Source organism: Podarcis tiliguerta (genome assembly GCF_965153285.1).
Source record: "Podarcis tiliguerta genome assembly, chromosome: 16".
Classification (NCBI taxonomy): Eukaryota; Metazoa; Chordata; class Lepidosauria; order Squamata; family Lacertidae; genus Podarcis; species Podarcis tiliguerta.
In genome coordinates this window covers 5,966,307-5,984,466 of record NC_139549.1, presented here as the reverse complement: position 1 = coordinate 5,984,466, position 18,160 = coordinate 5,966,307, and the positions used below count along the sequence as shown (strand labels likewise).

Sequence of the window (18,160 nt, the reverse complement as noted above, 5' to 3'; positions counted from 1 at the left end):
CTGAGCTAGATGGGCTGCTGGCCTGATCCAGCAACCAGACGCTGCGCATATTTAGCCAAAGCTGCACCACTCATAAGTAAGAGGGCAGAATCAGCTGTGCTTACTGAATGATAATGGAACAAAGAACAGAGGGTTGTATCTAATGTTAGTCCTACTCAGAGCAGATCCATTGAAATTGATGCCCATGGCTAACAGGTCCATTACTTTCAATGGGTCTTGGCTGGTTATAGTCCACTTAAGTGGGACTTAGTTTGATACAGCCCAAAGTGGTTAAGGACAGCCAGGAACATTCCACATTTAAGTTATTATGATTTTTCAGGCACATGGAGCCCAGATGGCCATGATAGTCACCTAACATCCTGGTGCCAAACGCAGCTTTCTATGTACATCCTGGTACGGCATGCGAATTATAGTATTCTCAGTGGAATGTGACCTTTTAATTATCCCCGATAGGAAAATATTTGCTTTTAATGATAGGGGTTGAGTCTCAATATGTGTCAAACAGTGGGTAGCCTGGTCTTTAATAAAAAGAAATTAGCCATTCTTGGCCGATGCCTCACTTCCAAAGCGAAAGGAAGTGTGTAAAGTGTGTAAAGATACGTTCCTTTGGTCACCGGTTATCTGCCTTTGACTGACTGCCCTATCTTCTTTCATTTCAGCTTTTACAAGCCAGACCCAGTTCAGTCTGCTCTCCCTGGGATCCTGGTGAAATGAGGGTTGGATTCCATTGTAATGTGAACCTACACACTTTGCCTTTCTTGATGGTGGTGCCTGCTCCTTCATTGGAGGTCAGGGATTCTTGAGATGTAATGCCTGTACTGCAAGGGATTGGGCAAGATGACCCTTGGAATACCTCCAAACTCTACAATTCAAGGATTTGATGACACAAGATGTAAATGGAATGTTGGGATTTTGTGGTGTGGGTCTCCAACAAACAAACAAACAATAAAAGTAAACAAAAATGTTTAGGTTAGAGGAAAGCGTACATAGAATTGCCCAAATAACATGAATAGGGATAACATTGGATGCAGCGCTATCTACATCTATCTATCATCTATCTATCTATCTATCTATCTATCTATCTATCTATCTATCATCTATCATCTATCTATCTATCATCTATCTATCTATCATCTATCTATCATCTATCTATCTATCTATCATCTATCTATCATCTATCTATCATCTATCTATCATCTATCTATCTATCATCTATCTAATCATCTATCTATATCATCTATTTATCATCTATCTATCTATATCTATCATCTATCTATCATCTATCTATCTATCATCTATCCAGATAGATAGATAGATGATAGATAGATGATCTATCATCTGTTGCACCCTAAGGTCAATCCTGTTGCACCCTAAGGAGCACCCAGCAAGCACCATCATGCTGTTCTACCAGCCAGTCATGTTGTGCTCCTGTGAAAGCAACCTGCTCTACTGAATCATGTGGGGCCAAAACAAAGAAATGTTGTCAGGGGCACTTTGATAAACCCCGGCAACTGGATCTTCAGTGACACAAACTTGAAGACCCAGTGCTTGCTACCACCAGGACTAGGATAACAATATCACGAGACTGAGTGATCCTGCGCTGGATGGTGAGCTGCCGAATGCTCCACTGCCTGGGGTTGTCTTTTCAGGGCATTCCCTGGCGCAATGAAGTGTCCTCAGGCTCTGGAGAGACTCCAGACATTGATATTGACTATTGACTCTCCTTGTCCTGGAAGGATCATTAAGGACTCCTAAACCAAGCTGGGACTTTGATGGGAAGTCAACAATGAGTGCTGTGCATAGCTCATGACTCCTCATTTCTGATTGCTGGCTTCTAACTCATTGTGTGTGGTTTTTTAGGACATGGGTGGTGCTGGGTTAAACGACAGAGCCTAGGGCTTTGCCGATAAGAAGGTCGGCGGTTTGAATCCCCATGACGGGGTGAGCTCCCATTGCTCAGTCCCTGCTCCTTCCTACCTAGCAGTTCAAAAGCATGTCAAAGTGCAAGTAGATAAATAGGTACCGCTCTGACAGAAAGGTAAATGGCGTTTCCGTGCACTGCTCTGGTTCACCAGAAGCGGCTTAGTCATGCTGGCCACATGACCCGGAAGCTGTACGCCAGCTCTCTCGGCCAGTAAAGCGAGATGAGTGCCACAACCCCAGAGTCAGTCACAACTGGACCTAATGATCAGGGGTCCCTTTACCTTTACTCTTTGTTCATGATTTATGACTGGTTATTTCTCATGATTTCCCTTGGAAGTGGCTACCTGCATGGCCCCAAGGGGGGCTTTGAAGACACCAAGGGCCAGCAGTGAAGCTTCTTTGCCATATTCTCAGCCAGCCAGATAAATGAGACCAGTTTGATCCCCCAGTTGTTTTGGATTAAAACTTCCATCAGCACCATCCAGCATTAACAATGGACAGGGATGAGGATGAATGTGGGAGTTGTAGTCCAAAACACTTGGTTGGGGAAGGCCCTGTGAATTGCTGGTGTCTTCTAAACAGCTGGGCTGATGAGTACTGTTAACTGCTGACCCCTTAGCCTGAAGTCAGTTGACTATCCTCAGAAACCAGGCCCCATAAACAGCCAATATTATTCCTTGCTCTGCAGAACTCATTGCATCAGAGAAGAGAGGGCGTTACCTAGCTAGTCTATGAATCCACCTTTATTGTCTTAACCCCTTTATGCACTAACTCAATGAGACCTGTCACAAATCCATCTCATGTTCATTTCTGCCACCCCTAGTGTCAAGCACAACACCCCCGTCTTCCTGATGTAGTGTTTTTCCTCTCCCCCATTCTACATATTTCATTGCTGGTGAAACACAGAGCATTGTGACAGCTACTCGTTGTGCAAGATTAATCCTTGAAAAGCCTTTGGTGATGATCTGATCGGTGAAGAAAGCCTGTTTGTTGGCAAGTGCAGATGAGGCCAAAATTGCCTTGTTGATGGGTTGGATTATCTTCCGCCTTCACACTTTCTACGTCGATTGAAACACAATAAAAATTGCAAAATCACCCAAGATGCTAACTGTCATGGTCATTGCTTAACAAAAAAACAGTTTTGCTCACAAGAGTCTACAGTTGACAGAACAAAGGGGCTTTGCACCCATCACTGGAATGTCCTGGGAGTTTGGTGTCAAGGCAAGTTCTTAACGTAGAGATTATTCCTGAAAACTGGAACAAATTATCTAGGGGATGGTTAGTCAACGTGGTGCCCTCCAGGTGTTGCAAACCCCATCACCATGGCTTATGGCTGGGGATTATGGGAGATGTAATCCAGACCCTTGGAAGGTACCTTGTTGGCTACTCCTGATCTAAGAGTAGATCTTGTGACTCTTAGATTTGGTGACCCCTTAAACCTATAACACAAGACCTCCAGATGTCCAAATAGGTACCCATGTGAAACTGACATCTGTGTGAAATGTATTCAAATGTAGCCAGGGCCGTCCTCAGGTGGCCCCTTTCTTACATGTTCCACTTTGCAGATCCCTAACAAGTTCATCAATGGGTAACAAATGGCAAAATGTCTCTTCCCATTCATTCAATCCAGCTCCAAAATATCCTGGGTTTTGAAGCTTTTGGATTAACAAAGTAGTCTTCAAGCCCCTTCCAATAAAAATGATGCCTACAAGCAGAACTAGATTTGGGGATGGATTTGGGGCTGGATTTTTTAATGTAATTTTTCATGGATATTTTTATTTTTATTCACACTCTCCCCTCATATAAGCACTTTTGTACCTTTTTGTGTGTTTGAAATGTGAGCCGTGCATCATATTTCTCAGTTCTGTCATGGTTGGACAGCTCCCCCACCTGCTTTGCTACAGCTTTGGCCTTCCACTGCTGGACAGCTCCCTGGCCTCACTTGAAAGATGCTCAAAGAGGTCATTGTTAGCAGAAATGACATACTTAGCAAGAATTAGAGCAGGATTTCCAGGTCTCAGTTTGAGAAGGCCAATGTTGGGGTCCAACAAGCCACACATTGTGTTCAGTCTTACTCTGGCCTGATTTGTTGTGTCATCTTTAGATGCTTAAGTCACACGTAAGTGATCACCTGAGCTAACTCCCAGGTTGGTATAAAAATGCTTATTTATTTATCTATCTATTAGATTTATATACTGCCCTACATCATAAGATCTCAGGGTGGTTCGCAAGATAAAAATACAAGGCAGAAGCACAAATAAAGAAGAAAGGGAGACGACATGTTTCTTTTGTCCTGATTTATGCTTAATAAATCTGTAGCTTGTTAGTATGTTTCCACAAGCCTCACACCTGTTCTGTTTGCGCAGTATGCTCTGCTGATATAGTGTGCTCAGGCTTTTGAAGTCTGAGTCGCTGATTTACGTCGCACCAGAGGTCAGGGGTTCATCACAGCTGGAAGGGCATGATCCAGCTGGGGGCTAACCAGCTGGCATCTTGACCCCTGAAGGATGCCGACACGATGACAACAGGATGCTGGACAAAATGGGCAACTGGCCTGATCCAGCAGGCTCTTCTTACATTCTTATGACCCTCTGATCATGACATCTTCTCCACCTGTTCCTCACAAGAAAGCCTCAGATGCAATCTTGTGGCCCCTTACCTGGGAGTAAGTCCCATTAAACACAAAGAGGCTCACTTCTGAGTAGACATGTGTATTGTTGCACTATAAGTTAATTATACAGTGACTCCTTAATGAATGCCTGGACTTTATGTCCTCCACAACATGAGGCATGTCTGAACCTCTTTGCAAAGTTTTCAGATTTGGCTTCTGGAGAGAGGGGGGTAGCTCTTTAACATCCACCCACAAGAACTGTGTAGCAGAATTTGCAGGTGGAGTTGAAGCCCCATCATTCTGGCTATTCACCATGTTGGCTGAAGATAATGGAAATTAGGGTCCCATCATTCTCAGTCATCGGTCATGCAAGCAGGGGCTGATTGGAGCAGATGTTCAACAACATATGGAGGGGCTCAGGTTCCTGCCTTACACTGAGTCAGACCATTGGTCCATTAATTGCCATAAACTATGCAACTTGATCTCACAAGGGGCAGTGATGGCTGCCAACTTGGAGGGCAGTCCTGTGTCTCCTGTTTTTGTGCACAGAAGGTCTCAAGCTCATGTCCTATGTCTCCTGTTTTTGTGTGCAGAAGGTCCCAGGCTCAATTCCACGCACGTCCAGATAGGGCTAGGAGAGACCCCTGCCCGAAACTCCAAAGAGCTGCTGTCTATCAGTGTAGTCAATAGTGAGCTAGGTGGACCAATTGCTCTGGCTCAGTACAAAGCAACTTCCTGCATTCCTATGTGTAAACTGGGCATCATCTGGCTAAAAACGTAATCCCAGTGAGCAAGCCAGAAACAGCATACAAGTACTGGTCGTCTTACCTGGAAAATGGGGCTAAGCATGCCTTCTGGGATAACTCCCCAAAGGTATTTTTAGCCCCATGATGGAGGCATGATTACCATGTAAGCTACTGTGTCATTAAGCTGGATAAAGGGGTTTAATTGTCTATGGGAAGCACTGAATATATTCCTTTTAATAATAAATTTGGGGGTGGGGTGATGTACAGGCTGAGTCAACACACAACGAAAGAGAGCGGACCATGAAAACGCCAGATAAAAGCATGTTGTGCTGGCAAATTGTACCACTGCGCCATTCTTTTTGCAGTGCCCCATTTCCTGGGATGGATGAGCAGAGTGGCTTTTAAGGCTTCTCCCATGTTAAATAACCCTCCTTTCATCACTTAGCTTCTCTGCTTTCCATGAGCTGCTGCTGTTGAAACAGGTAAGTTGGTTTTCCTTATTATTTTTAAACTAAGGCAACACTTTCCTGGGGACAAGTTCCATTGAATTCAATAGGAGTTCTTTCTCAGTAGACACGGTTAAGAGCAAGTCATCTGCTCTCAACAAGAGGCAATGATGGACACTAATTTTGATGGCTTTGCAAGAAGATGAGACAAATTTGTGGGGGAGAAGGCTATCGATGGCTACTAACCTTGATTGATATGTTCTCCCTCCACTGTTGGAGGCAGTGTGCTTCTGAATTCCAGTTGCTGGAAGGTCATGTCCTTCTTCTAAGTGTCCCAAGAGGGTGCCATCAGCTACTGTAAGAACAGGATGCTGGACTAGGTGGGCCACTGACCTGATCTAGCATATTCTTATTGTGTAAGGCAGCGGTTCTCAACCTGTGTGTCCCCAGATGTTGCTGGACTACAACTCCCATCATCCCTGAGCTCTGGCCTTGCTAGCTAGGGATGATGGGAGTTGTAGTCCAACAACATCTGGGGATCCACAGGTTGAAAACCGCTGGTGTAAAGCATCAGATTATTTTGCCCTTTGACCTGGAAGTAGCTCCTGATATGTGGTAGCTAAGTAATGGAAATGAAGTGTTCCATGCTACCTCAGAGTACCATATTATTTGTTCTTCAAGCAGAATAACATATTCTGGAAGAAGAGGACCAGGAGTCTGAGGACTGCAAAAATCTTTTTGAAATATGGGTGTTCTCAGACTTCAAGGGTGCAGAACCTATAGCTCTCCAGATTTTGGTGGACCTCAACTCCCATTATCCCTGATCATTGGCTTTGTTGACTGGGATTGATGGGAGTTATATGCCAACAACATCTGGGCAGCCCTATAATATTTTTCTCAGGCCTGAGCCCTGGGAGCTGTCCTCTTGGACTCCAGGAGAACCCAATAGCCTTTAACTCCTTTACAAACTACCTTCAGATTTTTAAGATGATTCTGCCTTCTCCCCCTGGAATCCTGTTTCATGTGGTTATTTGTTTCTTTTAGATTTAACATCAGTATTTAGGAAGAATGAACTGCGGTGACAGCCCGAGTCACGGAAATGGACACTTTGCAGTGACAAACTTAGTTTGCTCTCCAGGGCAACCTTTGGTTGAGACAAGTGACAATTGCACCTGTCCACACACTGGACACCATGAACAGCTTGGCGTTGTTTGTGTACCTGGGCAGGTAGTCTTCATTCAAGAGCAAGATCCAAGGCAGATGGGTCATGGCACCTGTCCAAGCTCTGATCATCATGCAAGTACTTACGTAGTTGGTGTCAAGCCTTCAGGGGAGATGGCTAGTGCAACTGCCAGCCTAGCTGCTGTCAAAGGGGAACCTTCAGGGGAGATGACGAAGGCAACTGCAATCCTAGTGGACGTCGAAGATGAGCCTTCAGGGGAGATGGCTTACGACAAGCACAGTGCTGTATCCTGTGCAGATGAAAAACATGGTGCTAGATCGATAGTTCAGGCTCAAGGAGAAGAATCGGGTCAAGGAGGTGTTGATAATGGCACTTCTTCAAACCTTGGAGACGAAAGAACTGGGCATAGCTTTACTATCCCCCAGCTTGACCGCGGGGGGAATGAAATCTCACCCCGCCATAATGAAACGGCAGCCAGTGGCTCGCCTGCCTCTGACAATCTGATAGTTCTGAACTCCTTCACAGTGAGCTATCGCTGGTCCCCCATGCTGAAATACTGCAAGCCTAAAGAACTGGGCCGTGGACCTATATTATTTTTCTAATTCCAAACTCAGCTTGAATATTTGTCCACACCAGCCTCTCATTACCCCAGCTGTCCTCCCTGCTTCCCCTCCCCTTGTTGAAATTTAGATTATAAGCCCCATGGGACAGTGACTTAGTTCTCTGTGCTTTTTATTATGTGGAGCATCATCATAGTAGTGCGCTTAATGTTGATAATGGCTATTTCAATGGACTTGTATCTTGAACAGATGCAATTTTCTCCCCATTCTACATCATTTACAATATGTTCTTAACATCTGGAATCTTGCATGTTGTTAAAGTCTACCTGTTACATTCTTTCTTCTGTCTCCAATGCAATAAAGCATCAATATACTGAAGATCCCTTGTATTCCTTATTTCTCCCCAACCCCCATGTTTTACTGATATCCTGGGCCACATCAGAACACACATACTATGGGATATATTTCATCCATTCATCCTTCTAGCAACCTTCCCCTAAACACTTTCCACTAGGTCTTTAAAACAAGCCTGCTACCCCATGTTCTTCAATTCCAGGCACCCCCAAACATGGCCCTCCAGATGTTTTGGGACTACAAATCCCATGATCCCTAGCTAACAGGACCAGTGGTCAGCGATGATGGGAATTGTAGTCCCAAAACATCTAGAGGGCCTAGTTTGGGGGTGCCTGCTCTCTTCTTTTGGTGACAAAATATCAGTTGTGAAACCTTGTATATTCTTTTAGACCAAGCAGCTCTTCAGCCGCCCTCCAACTAGTGCCCTTAGCCAGTAGTGCTTAGAGTAAGCTGGTCCCAAATGATTTGGAAATGGAAAATCTTATGGACTATTTCTGCCTAGATCGTATCTGAGCACTTGGCGGCTGGACTCAGAAGGACCTTCTTGAATATAATTGAAAAATTCTGGCATGAAAGTAAGTTCATTAGTAGGACTAACTTAAATCAAGAAGCTAAAATCATCATTAAGAGAAATGGAAGAATAACTTAGAAATGGAGTAAAGTGGAAAATGCAGTGTTAAAAATTTAAATTAGCCTGACCCAGCAGGCTTGTTTTATGTTCTTAGAGACATCCACCACAAAGGACAATTCCTGTACCTGCCAGCAAAACTCATCTCTGCTTGCTGTACAGATATCTGGAAGTTTCCCGTAAAGTCTCAGTTTCCCGCTCCCTCTTAAAGAACAGGTTTGGGTGTATGGTTGGTGCTCCCCCCACCCTTATAACAACACTGTAATTCCCAGGAGCGCCTAGGAGGCATTTTTGACCTATTTTTTTTAATCACACTGCAGGATTTCAGGGCAAAAATATGTTAAGTGGTTTGCCTGTGGCATTGCAGCACTTATGAAGGGCTGTTATGAAGGAGGACAACTCCCTCCTGAATTAGGGATTGTGCTTTTGGGATTGCTGTGTCTTGAAGCCTCTTAATTTTCTTTGCTATAATTGGCAGCTCACTGGCTCTCTAAGACAGGAAGGACTTAAAAAAGGCTTCCTGTTTGGATTGAGACTTTGCCTGCAAAAGCAACAGTGATCTTCCCAGGTACAGAGAGTTTTGATTTTCGTTTTGGGGATAGGGGGCAGTGTTGGCTCCTGGTTTAGTCTCTCAGGTCTCATTCCTAGGTACCCCACCCTCTCTTTAAACCCTCAACTCCCAGCTCCTTGTACCCCTCAGAGTGAAGCTCCCACCTTTTTGCCAGAACATCCTCAGTGATGAACTGATTTCCCTCTTTGTTCTTATGTGTATTGAGTCTCCCACATGTGGCACACTAGTGCTGCTGCATTGGTGGGGGTGGGCGCGTATCCCACCTACTCATTCAGCTGAGTAGTGCCAAAATCCTGCCCTGATGGTGCCACTGCAGACCTCATCCTGGCTTTTCCATGAAGGGATGAAAGCTTATGGCAGAGTATCAGATGAAGAATACAACAGAGCATGTAGAACTTTTTGTATTGTGTAATGAATAAAGGGACGCAGGTGGCGCTGTGGGTTAAACCGCAGAGCCTAGGGCTTGCCGATCAGAAGGTCGGCAGTTCAAATCCCCGCGACGGGGTGAGCTCCCTGCGCTGCTCTGGTTCGCCAGAAGCAGATTAGTCATGCTGGCCACATGACCCGGAAGCTGTACGCCGGCTCCCTCGGCCAATAAAGCAAAATGAGCGCCGCGACCCCAGAGTCGGCCATGACTGGACCTAATGGTCAGGGGTCCCTTTACCTTTACCTAATGCAATAAAGGAATACAGTGGTGCCTGTGGTTACGTACTTAATTTATTCCGGAGGTCCGTTCTTAACCTGAAACTCTTCTTAACCTGAAGCACCACTTTAGCTAATGGGGCCTCCCACTGCTGCCACGCCGCAGCAGTGTGATTTCTGTTCTCATCCTGAAGCAAAGTTCTTAACCTGAAGCACGATTTCCGGGTTAGCAGAGTCTGTAACCTGAAGCGTATGTAACCTGAAGTGTATGTAACCCAAGGTACCACTGTATTAGCTGTAATTCCTGCTTTGCAGGGGGTAGATTAGAAAAGTAGACTAAGTCCCTTCTAACTCTCTATGCTTCTATGATTCTAAGAAAGAAAGGGTCTCTCCAGTGATCTTTGCTAAGGAAACAGGGTTATTTCAAAACTATATTCCTATTTCCTTCTTTGGAATGCTGGGTGGCCGGTTTCCTTTCTATCCCATATATATATGATGAACCAGAAGCATTTTTTTGTTGTTGTTAGATTGTGAGTCTGAAGGCAGGGACCACCTTAGAGCTGATTTTTTATAAGCTACCCTTACATAAGTCAGTAAGAGTCCTAAATAAGTAAGACGGTATAAGTTAGGAGGGCCAGCGTGGTACCTTGGTTAGTGTCACACTAGGAACTGAGAGCCCAGGCTTAAAATCTCCACTTGGCCAACAAAGCTCACTGGGTGACCTTGGGCCATTCACTGCCTCTCAGCCCAATCTACCTCACAGGGTTGTCATGGGCTTTAAATGAGAGGGAGAACCACGTGTGCCACCTGAGGCTCCTTAGAGAAAAAGGTCAGATCTAAACGCAATAAAGCACATGCTTTAAACAACTGAGATGCAGAACAGATTTCCAGATTTATTGGCTCCAGCAGAAGACTGAGGAAAAGCTTGGGGTGTGTGGGGAAATCAGGTAAAGAACGAGATCCAATCTTGCATCCGCAGAAGATCAGCCATCAGGTATTGGAAATGACACACCAGTGTGGGCTGGTGGGTGGTGGCTTTCTTTTCCGGGTTGAGAAAATCGCTTGCAAAGGTGTGCAGGAAGGCAGAGGAGCAAGCGTAGCTTTGAGCAGTAATTTCAGCAGGGTGAGAGCCAGGAGCGAACCATCAGGATCTCCCAGAGGGATCTCCGGTTGTTGGGGTGAACCGTCAGAAGACCAGATGGATGTCTTTAGCAGCACTTCTTTGGAGCACAACAACCCTGGCTATATTGGGAACAGCATGCCATCATGGGAGAGCAACAGTATCGCATGGGGCGGATATACACAATCTTGCAGGATTGTCCAGATGACCCGCAGCACGATCCGCAGGAAGATCCACAGCACGATCCAGAGGAAGATCCACAGCAAGACCCACAGCAAGACCCAGAGTATTGAGAGGTGGCCTGCATAGGCATGCACATCATCTGCTTGCTGGATTGACTGCTTCCACCACAACAGCCACAACAACTCATCTTGAAATCTAGGTTAAAAACTGAAAAGAACCAAAAGGGTCAAAGCAGTGCTTTGTGTCAGGAATTGCTCCTGCCTCCTCACTCTGACCCTGCACAAATATTTCCCATTGAATTAACAGGGGGAAATGCATTTGATAAATACGAATGGGGAATGGAGCCTCATAGGAAGCTGCCTTAGACTTAATCAGACCATGGGTCCATCTTGCTCAGTATTGTCCACACTGACTGGCAGAAGCTCTCCAGGGTTTCAGGTGGAGGATACACCCAGCCCTACCTGCCTATACCAGGGATTGAACCTGAAACCTTTTTCACGCAAAGAATCTTGTTTGCCATTGAGCTATGGTCCTTCCCCAGAGGGTCACATCAAATGGTTATTTTAAATGGCGGATTTGTGACATTGCACACATATTTTTTAATAGGCTTTATTTATTTATCGCCTGCCCTTCATCCTAAGGTCCCAGAACAGTTTACAACATTAAAAAAAGAGAGTTTAAAGCAACTTATTTAAAATAAGACGGGTCCTAAAAATATACACAAGTGTCAAAAGCCAGGGTACTTATAAAATCTTCCAGAAACTTGTATTCTGAAATCTGTTTAGTATAATGCAAATTACACACATATGAACCAGGTAATAACTCTACATGAGATCGCAGCCAGGCATGTTGTTAAGCATTTTACAGTGAGAAATTCAATGGGCGATATCCAAATTATCATCCTCACAGACCCAATGGAATTAATTTTTTAAACCACTTTGAGGGGTTTTGCTTTTATTTGTTTTTTGTTTTCTTACAATCAAGTAACATATAATTTTTAAATAAATAAATAGTAAATTCTATCCAATGTTAGACCTACCTAATCAGGGCAGGCCCACTGAATTATAGTGGACATGACTCGATTAAGTCCATCAGATAGGGCTGCATCCCCAGTGCTAGTCCTCTACTCAGAATAAAACCACAGACATCAATAGAGATGGCTAACTTCACGCCCATCATTTTCAATGTGTCTACTGTAGTTGGATTCAAACTGTGGTATCTGACTAAGTCATAACCAGACCATATTTAACTGAAATCAACGGAGACACATAATTCATTTAAGTACAATGGTCTCAATGTGTCATGGAAGGGGATCTCCAGATGCTGTCGAAATACAACTCCCATCCTCCTTTGCCATTGACCATGTTTGCCAGGGATGTTGGGGGTTGGAGTCCAAAAACACCTGGAGGGCACTGGGTTGGGAGAGGCTGATCTAATCCAACACTCAGTTTCTTGCAGGAAGCTACAGTGCAGAATGCTTTGATCTACTGCCTCTGCTGTAGAAGTCCACATTGCTTCTGCTCAAATACTTTCAGGGGGGGGGGAGAGCCCACCTCCTTATGAATGTCATACTACTAGGAATTTTTTCCATTTTTTTCAAAGTCACTACTTGCTTTCCTGCAATATCCACCTATTGGTTCAAAGTCACAGATGACAAGCCTCCTTAATCCCCTTTATCTTCTATGTAGGCCTTATATAAGATATCATATTTTACTTTGCTGAATCATTGCCTACAGATTTACAGTGGTTCCTCGCAAGACGAAATTAATCCGTTCCGCGAGTCTCTTCGTCTAGCGGTTTTTTCGTCTTGCGAAGCAACCCTATTAGCAGATTAGCGGATTAGCGCTATTAGCGGTTTAGCGGCTATTAGCGGTTTAGCGGCTATTAGCGGCTATTAAAGGCTTAAGGGATTAGCGGATTAGCTGCTAAAAGGCTATTAGCAGCTTAGTGCCTTAGAAAAAGGGGGTGGGGAGTGGAAAAAAAACCCTCAAGAATCGCAAGACATTTTCGTCTTGCGAAGCAAGCCCATAGAGAAATTCGTCCTGCGAAGCACCTCTGAAAAAGGAAAACCCTTTCGTCTAGCGGATTTTCCGTCTTGCGAGGCATTCGTCTTGTGGGGCACCACTGTACATAAAAGAAAAGAAAATCCTAAGAAGATTGGAAGCTGCCCCGTAACCCTCCTAGCTCAGTACTGTCTACACTGGCAGCTCTCCAGGGATAAATAGACAGGGAGGGTTTCCCAACCCTTCCCGGAGTTACTGGGGATTGAACCTATGGTCTTCTGCATGCAGAGCAGATGTTCTACCCCTGAGCTACAACCCCTTGCTTCAGCATCCATTGCTTCAGCATCCAAATGATGAGGATCAGAAGAGAATGACTTACCCTGTTCACAAATTGAAGAGCAAGCGAAGAGCAGCGAAGTCAAATGTGTGAAGGACTCTGGGCCGGGGTTGGACTTTTTATACAGCTCCGAACAAACTGAGCCCAGGAAATGAGACACAGATGGAGAATGGAGAATTCTTGATTTGCCAATTAAGTTGTTTGCGTTCTTCCTGCCGGTTCTCCTCGATTCGGTCCCGAGGTCCACATTTTTTGGACGGATGCGCAGCCCAGCCCTGAGTTGATGAGAGCTATTTGGTAAATAACGATCCAGAAAAGCCTGTATCAGGGCCGGAAGGCAGAACCCAGGAGGCAATTTTTTGAGGATATCAGAATGCATGCACGAGGACGGTGGCATTCAAAAGACGTTATTACTCATTAAGCACCCAGCTTAAGGCTAATTATTAGGATCTTGGTTCCGTGACACCTAATTGTCCCATCGGATGGTTGGCCCATCACTGCCTCTAAACTAATTTCTCCCCATAAAAGCAATGTCATAAACAGCAATTGTAAAAAATAAACTATTTGAAGATAAAGCCCATATAGGCAGGTCATCATGGCAAGAGCTATTGCTGGCTGGGTTTGCTTAAAGACACAAAGCAATGTAGCTCAGTGAAAGAGCATCTGTTTTGCATGCAGAAGACCCCAGGTTTGGTCCCCGGTGGATCAATCAGCTGACTTGGCGTAATGGAGCTTACTATGTTTCGATGATGGAGAAATATGATAAAGGAAGGAATGGCACACATCCTCTCCAGGTCTTCGTAGTCCCTGCTGCTAAACATGAAAACTTTGGGCTGCATCCAACTAAGTTCAACTCAGAATAGACCCATTGAAAGAAAAGGATCTACACCTCTCCATTAAATGGGCCTACTCTGAGTAGGGCTGACATTGCATGCAACCCGTTATATATCCAACTCACTTTTTTCATAGAATCATAGACAAGGGTTTGTTTTTTTGAGCAGGAACTCAAGAAAACTGAGTTCCCTTACCTTTTTTAATTACCGTATTTTTCTGTGTATAAGATGCCCCTATGTATAAGACGCCCCCTATTTTTTAGGGACTCCAATTTAAGAAAATAGGGGGGAGATTGCACCATATACAAGATGACCCACAGTTTTTCACATAATTTTTAAGTAAAAAAAAAACCTAGTCTTATACACGGAAAAGTACGGGTTTTTTTTTGGGGGGGGGGCTGGAATGGATATATACCCAATGCCTGAGACATAAATCCACCTGTATCTACAATCAATAAAGTTGTGACCATTTCTAATCCAGATCATTGCTTGAGTTTTTTAATCACATATTATGTTTAGCCACTGCCAGGAGGAGGGGTGGCACTGTGATTGGGCCAGCAACAAACAAGCAAATTTCGTAGTGAGTTCTCCCACCTTTTCCCCCCAAAAAAGCACATAGAATTGTGGAATGGACCCGAGCATCATCTAGTTCAACCCCATACAATGCAGTAATCTTTTTGCCCCATGTTGGGCTTAAACCCAAAGTCCTGAGATTAAGAGTCTCATGCTCTTACCAACTGACCTATGACCTATGACTCTCCTGGTATGTCCCACAGAGGACCTTACGATCTTCAAACCAAAACATCTTGGAGGTCCCAGGCCACAGAGAGGTTAGGCTGGCCTCAACTAGAGCCAGGGCTTTTTCGGCTGTGGCTCCGATCTGGTGGAATGCTCTGCCACAAGAGACTAAGGCCCTGCGGGACTTGACATCTTTCCGCAGGGCCTACAAGACAGAGCTGTTCCACCAAGCCTTTCGCCAGGGCACAGCCTGACTCCCCAATGGTTGCCATTAATCTGATTTGAACTGATTTTATAATGAAATGAACTGATTTTAGAATGTTGCATTATTTTATTGTTGTTAGCTGACCTGAGCCCAGCTTCAGCTGGGGAGGGCGGGATATAAATTATTATTATTATTATTATTATTATTATTATTATTATTATTATATTACAAAAATGAGAAATAACACTATAGCTTTACAAAGGAAGGGCTCAGTAGCTGAGCATCTGCCTTGTACATAAAAGGTCTCAGGTTTGACCATGCCTGAATTCCCAGAGACCTGCTGGTGGTCAGAGTGGGCAGTTCTGATCTAGATGGACAATGGCCTCAGTATAAGAAGGCAGCTTCCTATTTTCCTTTCTTTGTAACCATGAGAACTGGAATCTTGATTTAATAGAAGGGAGAGCTCCATAGCTCAGTAGCAAAGCATGCAGAAGGCCCAAAGTTCAGCCCTCCTGAAAATTTATCAACACCTAGATGTGAATTTCTCCTAATAAACACATTTTTGTATGCAGTTTGGCTAATGTGCACATTTTTCAAGCAGCTGTTCTTAATATGATGCATTTTTGATAATATTGGTGTTTGGAGAACCACATTGCAAAATTCAGATAAGTGCAAATTTTGAAGAACGGCTATATTTTTCTTCTCCTATTGTTTAGGAAACTGCAAACGTGAGAGATTTGCCTTTAAATGTGAAGTGGAATGAATTTCTCTCCCATCCCTACCAATGAATACTTCCTTTTAAAACTTCCTTTGGCCTGCAAATTTTTACAAAGGTTCTTCCAGATGAAATATTTGGTTTGTATTCAATGTTACTTCTGCCAACCAAGCAGTTCGAAAGCATGTCAAAGTGCAAGTAGATAAATAGATACTGCTCCGGCAGGTAGGTAAACGGTGTTTCCATGTGCTGTTCTGGTTCGCCAGAAGCGGCTTAGTCATGCTGGCTACATGACCCGGAAGCTGTACGCCGGCTCCCTCGGCCAATAAAGCGAGATGAGCGCTGCAACCCCAGAGTCGGTCACGACTGGACCTAATGGTCAGGGGTCCCTTTACCTTTACCTTTATTCAGTGTTACTCCTGTTAAGAATGAACCCACTGAAATTCATGGGCAAGAAGAAGTGTGGGAAACTCCAGCATGCTAAATGCTCTGCACATAATTTTCCACGGTTTAATGAACATAATAAAGCATACCTATCTTACGTTTTATTTTCCACCTCTTTGAGTTGTTTGTGAGGAATGGGGATTGGGTTGCAAAACTGTTTCCCTGCAGGCCAAAAATCTGTCACTGGAGTGTCACGATGGAACACCCAGGAAGGCTGTGAAGTAGTCAGTCCTGAAAAGCACAGACGTTCTTTCTCGTTTCCGGGAAATTTAATTTCTGAGCTGTATAAAAAGGTCACCCTCCTCCATCCTTGCATTTTCATCCTGATCTCAACCTTGAATTGAATAGGTCTGCACAGACCTTTCTGGGCATTTTCCTACTCTTCCCTCTCTAAAACCACTGGAAAGCAACCATATTATGGAAAACCCAGACTTAAGGCAAGGAGGCCGATTTTTTCAAAGACAAAGGCTATAAAAATCTAACAGCTTTGTCCAGATTTTTACCTTTGGGAATATGGCGACCCTAATTATGGTACGTTTAGCGGTACATTATGGTTGGTAAACCATTAGGGGTGCCATGTGAGGAGCAGGCCAGACTCTGAGATTCCAGGGCCCCAAACTAAGACCCAGGGGCAGGCCTTGGAGACGGAGGTTAATTGGAAGAGGGGAGCAGAAGAAGGCAGACACACACACCCTTATATAACTTGCAGCCAGCTCCTTCTGGGCTGAATCTTGCAAGCCATATACACAGTCTTCTTACTCATTGTTTTATTGTTTTATTTTGGTTTATCCATTTATTATTATCAAAGGCACTCTCACACTCACCTGGAGTTTCAAGCCCTCGAACTGCCACCTGGAAAGGGCCAAGCAAACCAGGGGACTTCAGATCCAACCAGGAGATCCTGCAACCATATATACCATATATTTAAGCACTGAGGGCTTTCTGGCGGTTCCCTCATTGCGAGAAGCAAAGCTACAGGGAACCAGGCAGAGGGCCTTCTCAGTAGTGGCACCCGCGGTGTGGAATGCCCTCCCATCAGATGTCAAAGAGATAAACAACTACTTGACATTTAGAAGATGTCTGAAGGCAGCCCTGTTCAGGGAAGTTTTTAATGTGTGACATCTTAGTGTATTTTTTATTTTTGTTGGAAGCCGCCCATAGTGGCTGGGGAGACCCAGCCAGATGGGTGGGGTACAAATAATAATAAAAATATTATTATTATTATTACTTTTGAAGGACAACAATGCTAATATATCGTATTACAGTTACAGTAAACATTCTGAAGGAAAAAGTGAGGAAACAGTCACCTGGATGTTTTTATGGAAAACTTAAGTAAGTATAAAGCAGATTGGGAGAGAGTTATAAGGCAATACATGAAGTGGAGAAATGTTGTCGCATTAAGCAAGGGTAGGCGAAGGAGGCAAGGTTTAGACCAGACTTCTTCAAACTCGGCCCTCCAGATGTTTTTGGCCAATAACTCCCATGATCCCTAGCTAGCAGAACCAGTGGACAGGGATGATGGGAATTGCAGTCTCAAAACATCTGGAGGGCCAAGTTTGAGGAAGCCTGGTTTAGAGCAAACAATCCAACAAAGTTATATGTCATTGGCATTGCCAAATAAAGTCATCCTTCACTGGGACAAGGGCAGAAAAGTCTGTTGGTTTCACAGTCCCCTTCAAAAGCATAAGGCATACTCTCCAACATTCCTCAGATTGAAAAATCAATACATTTTAAATAATGTATTCCTCAGATTAAAAAATCAATACATTTTAAATAAAAGCACACATTCTACTCATTTAAAAACATGATGATTCCCAGACCATTCATAGGCTGGATTCAGAAGGCGATTGGACCAGATCCAGCCCCCAGGCCTTAGTTTGCCTACTCATGTGTTACAGGGACACAGGGGTCTGAACTA

The 18,160-nt window shown here is 44.2% G+C and overlaps 1 long non-coding RNA gene across 1 annotated transcript; it reads right to left on the bottom strand.

Moving 5' to 3' along the window:
- Positions 1 to 10,537: 10,537 nt before the first annotated feature.
- Positions 10,538 to 13,591, bottom strand: LOC310665999. Its single transcript, XR_014505747.1, has 2 exons — positions 13,350 to 13,591; positions 10,538 to 11,174 (listed from the first exon to the last, which is right to left on the bottom strand). It is a non-coding gene; the product is annotated as an uncharacterized lncRNA (long non-coding RNA).
- Positions 13,592 to 18,160: the final 4,569 nt, after the last annotated feature.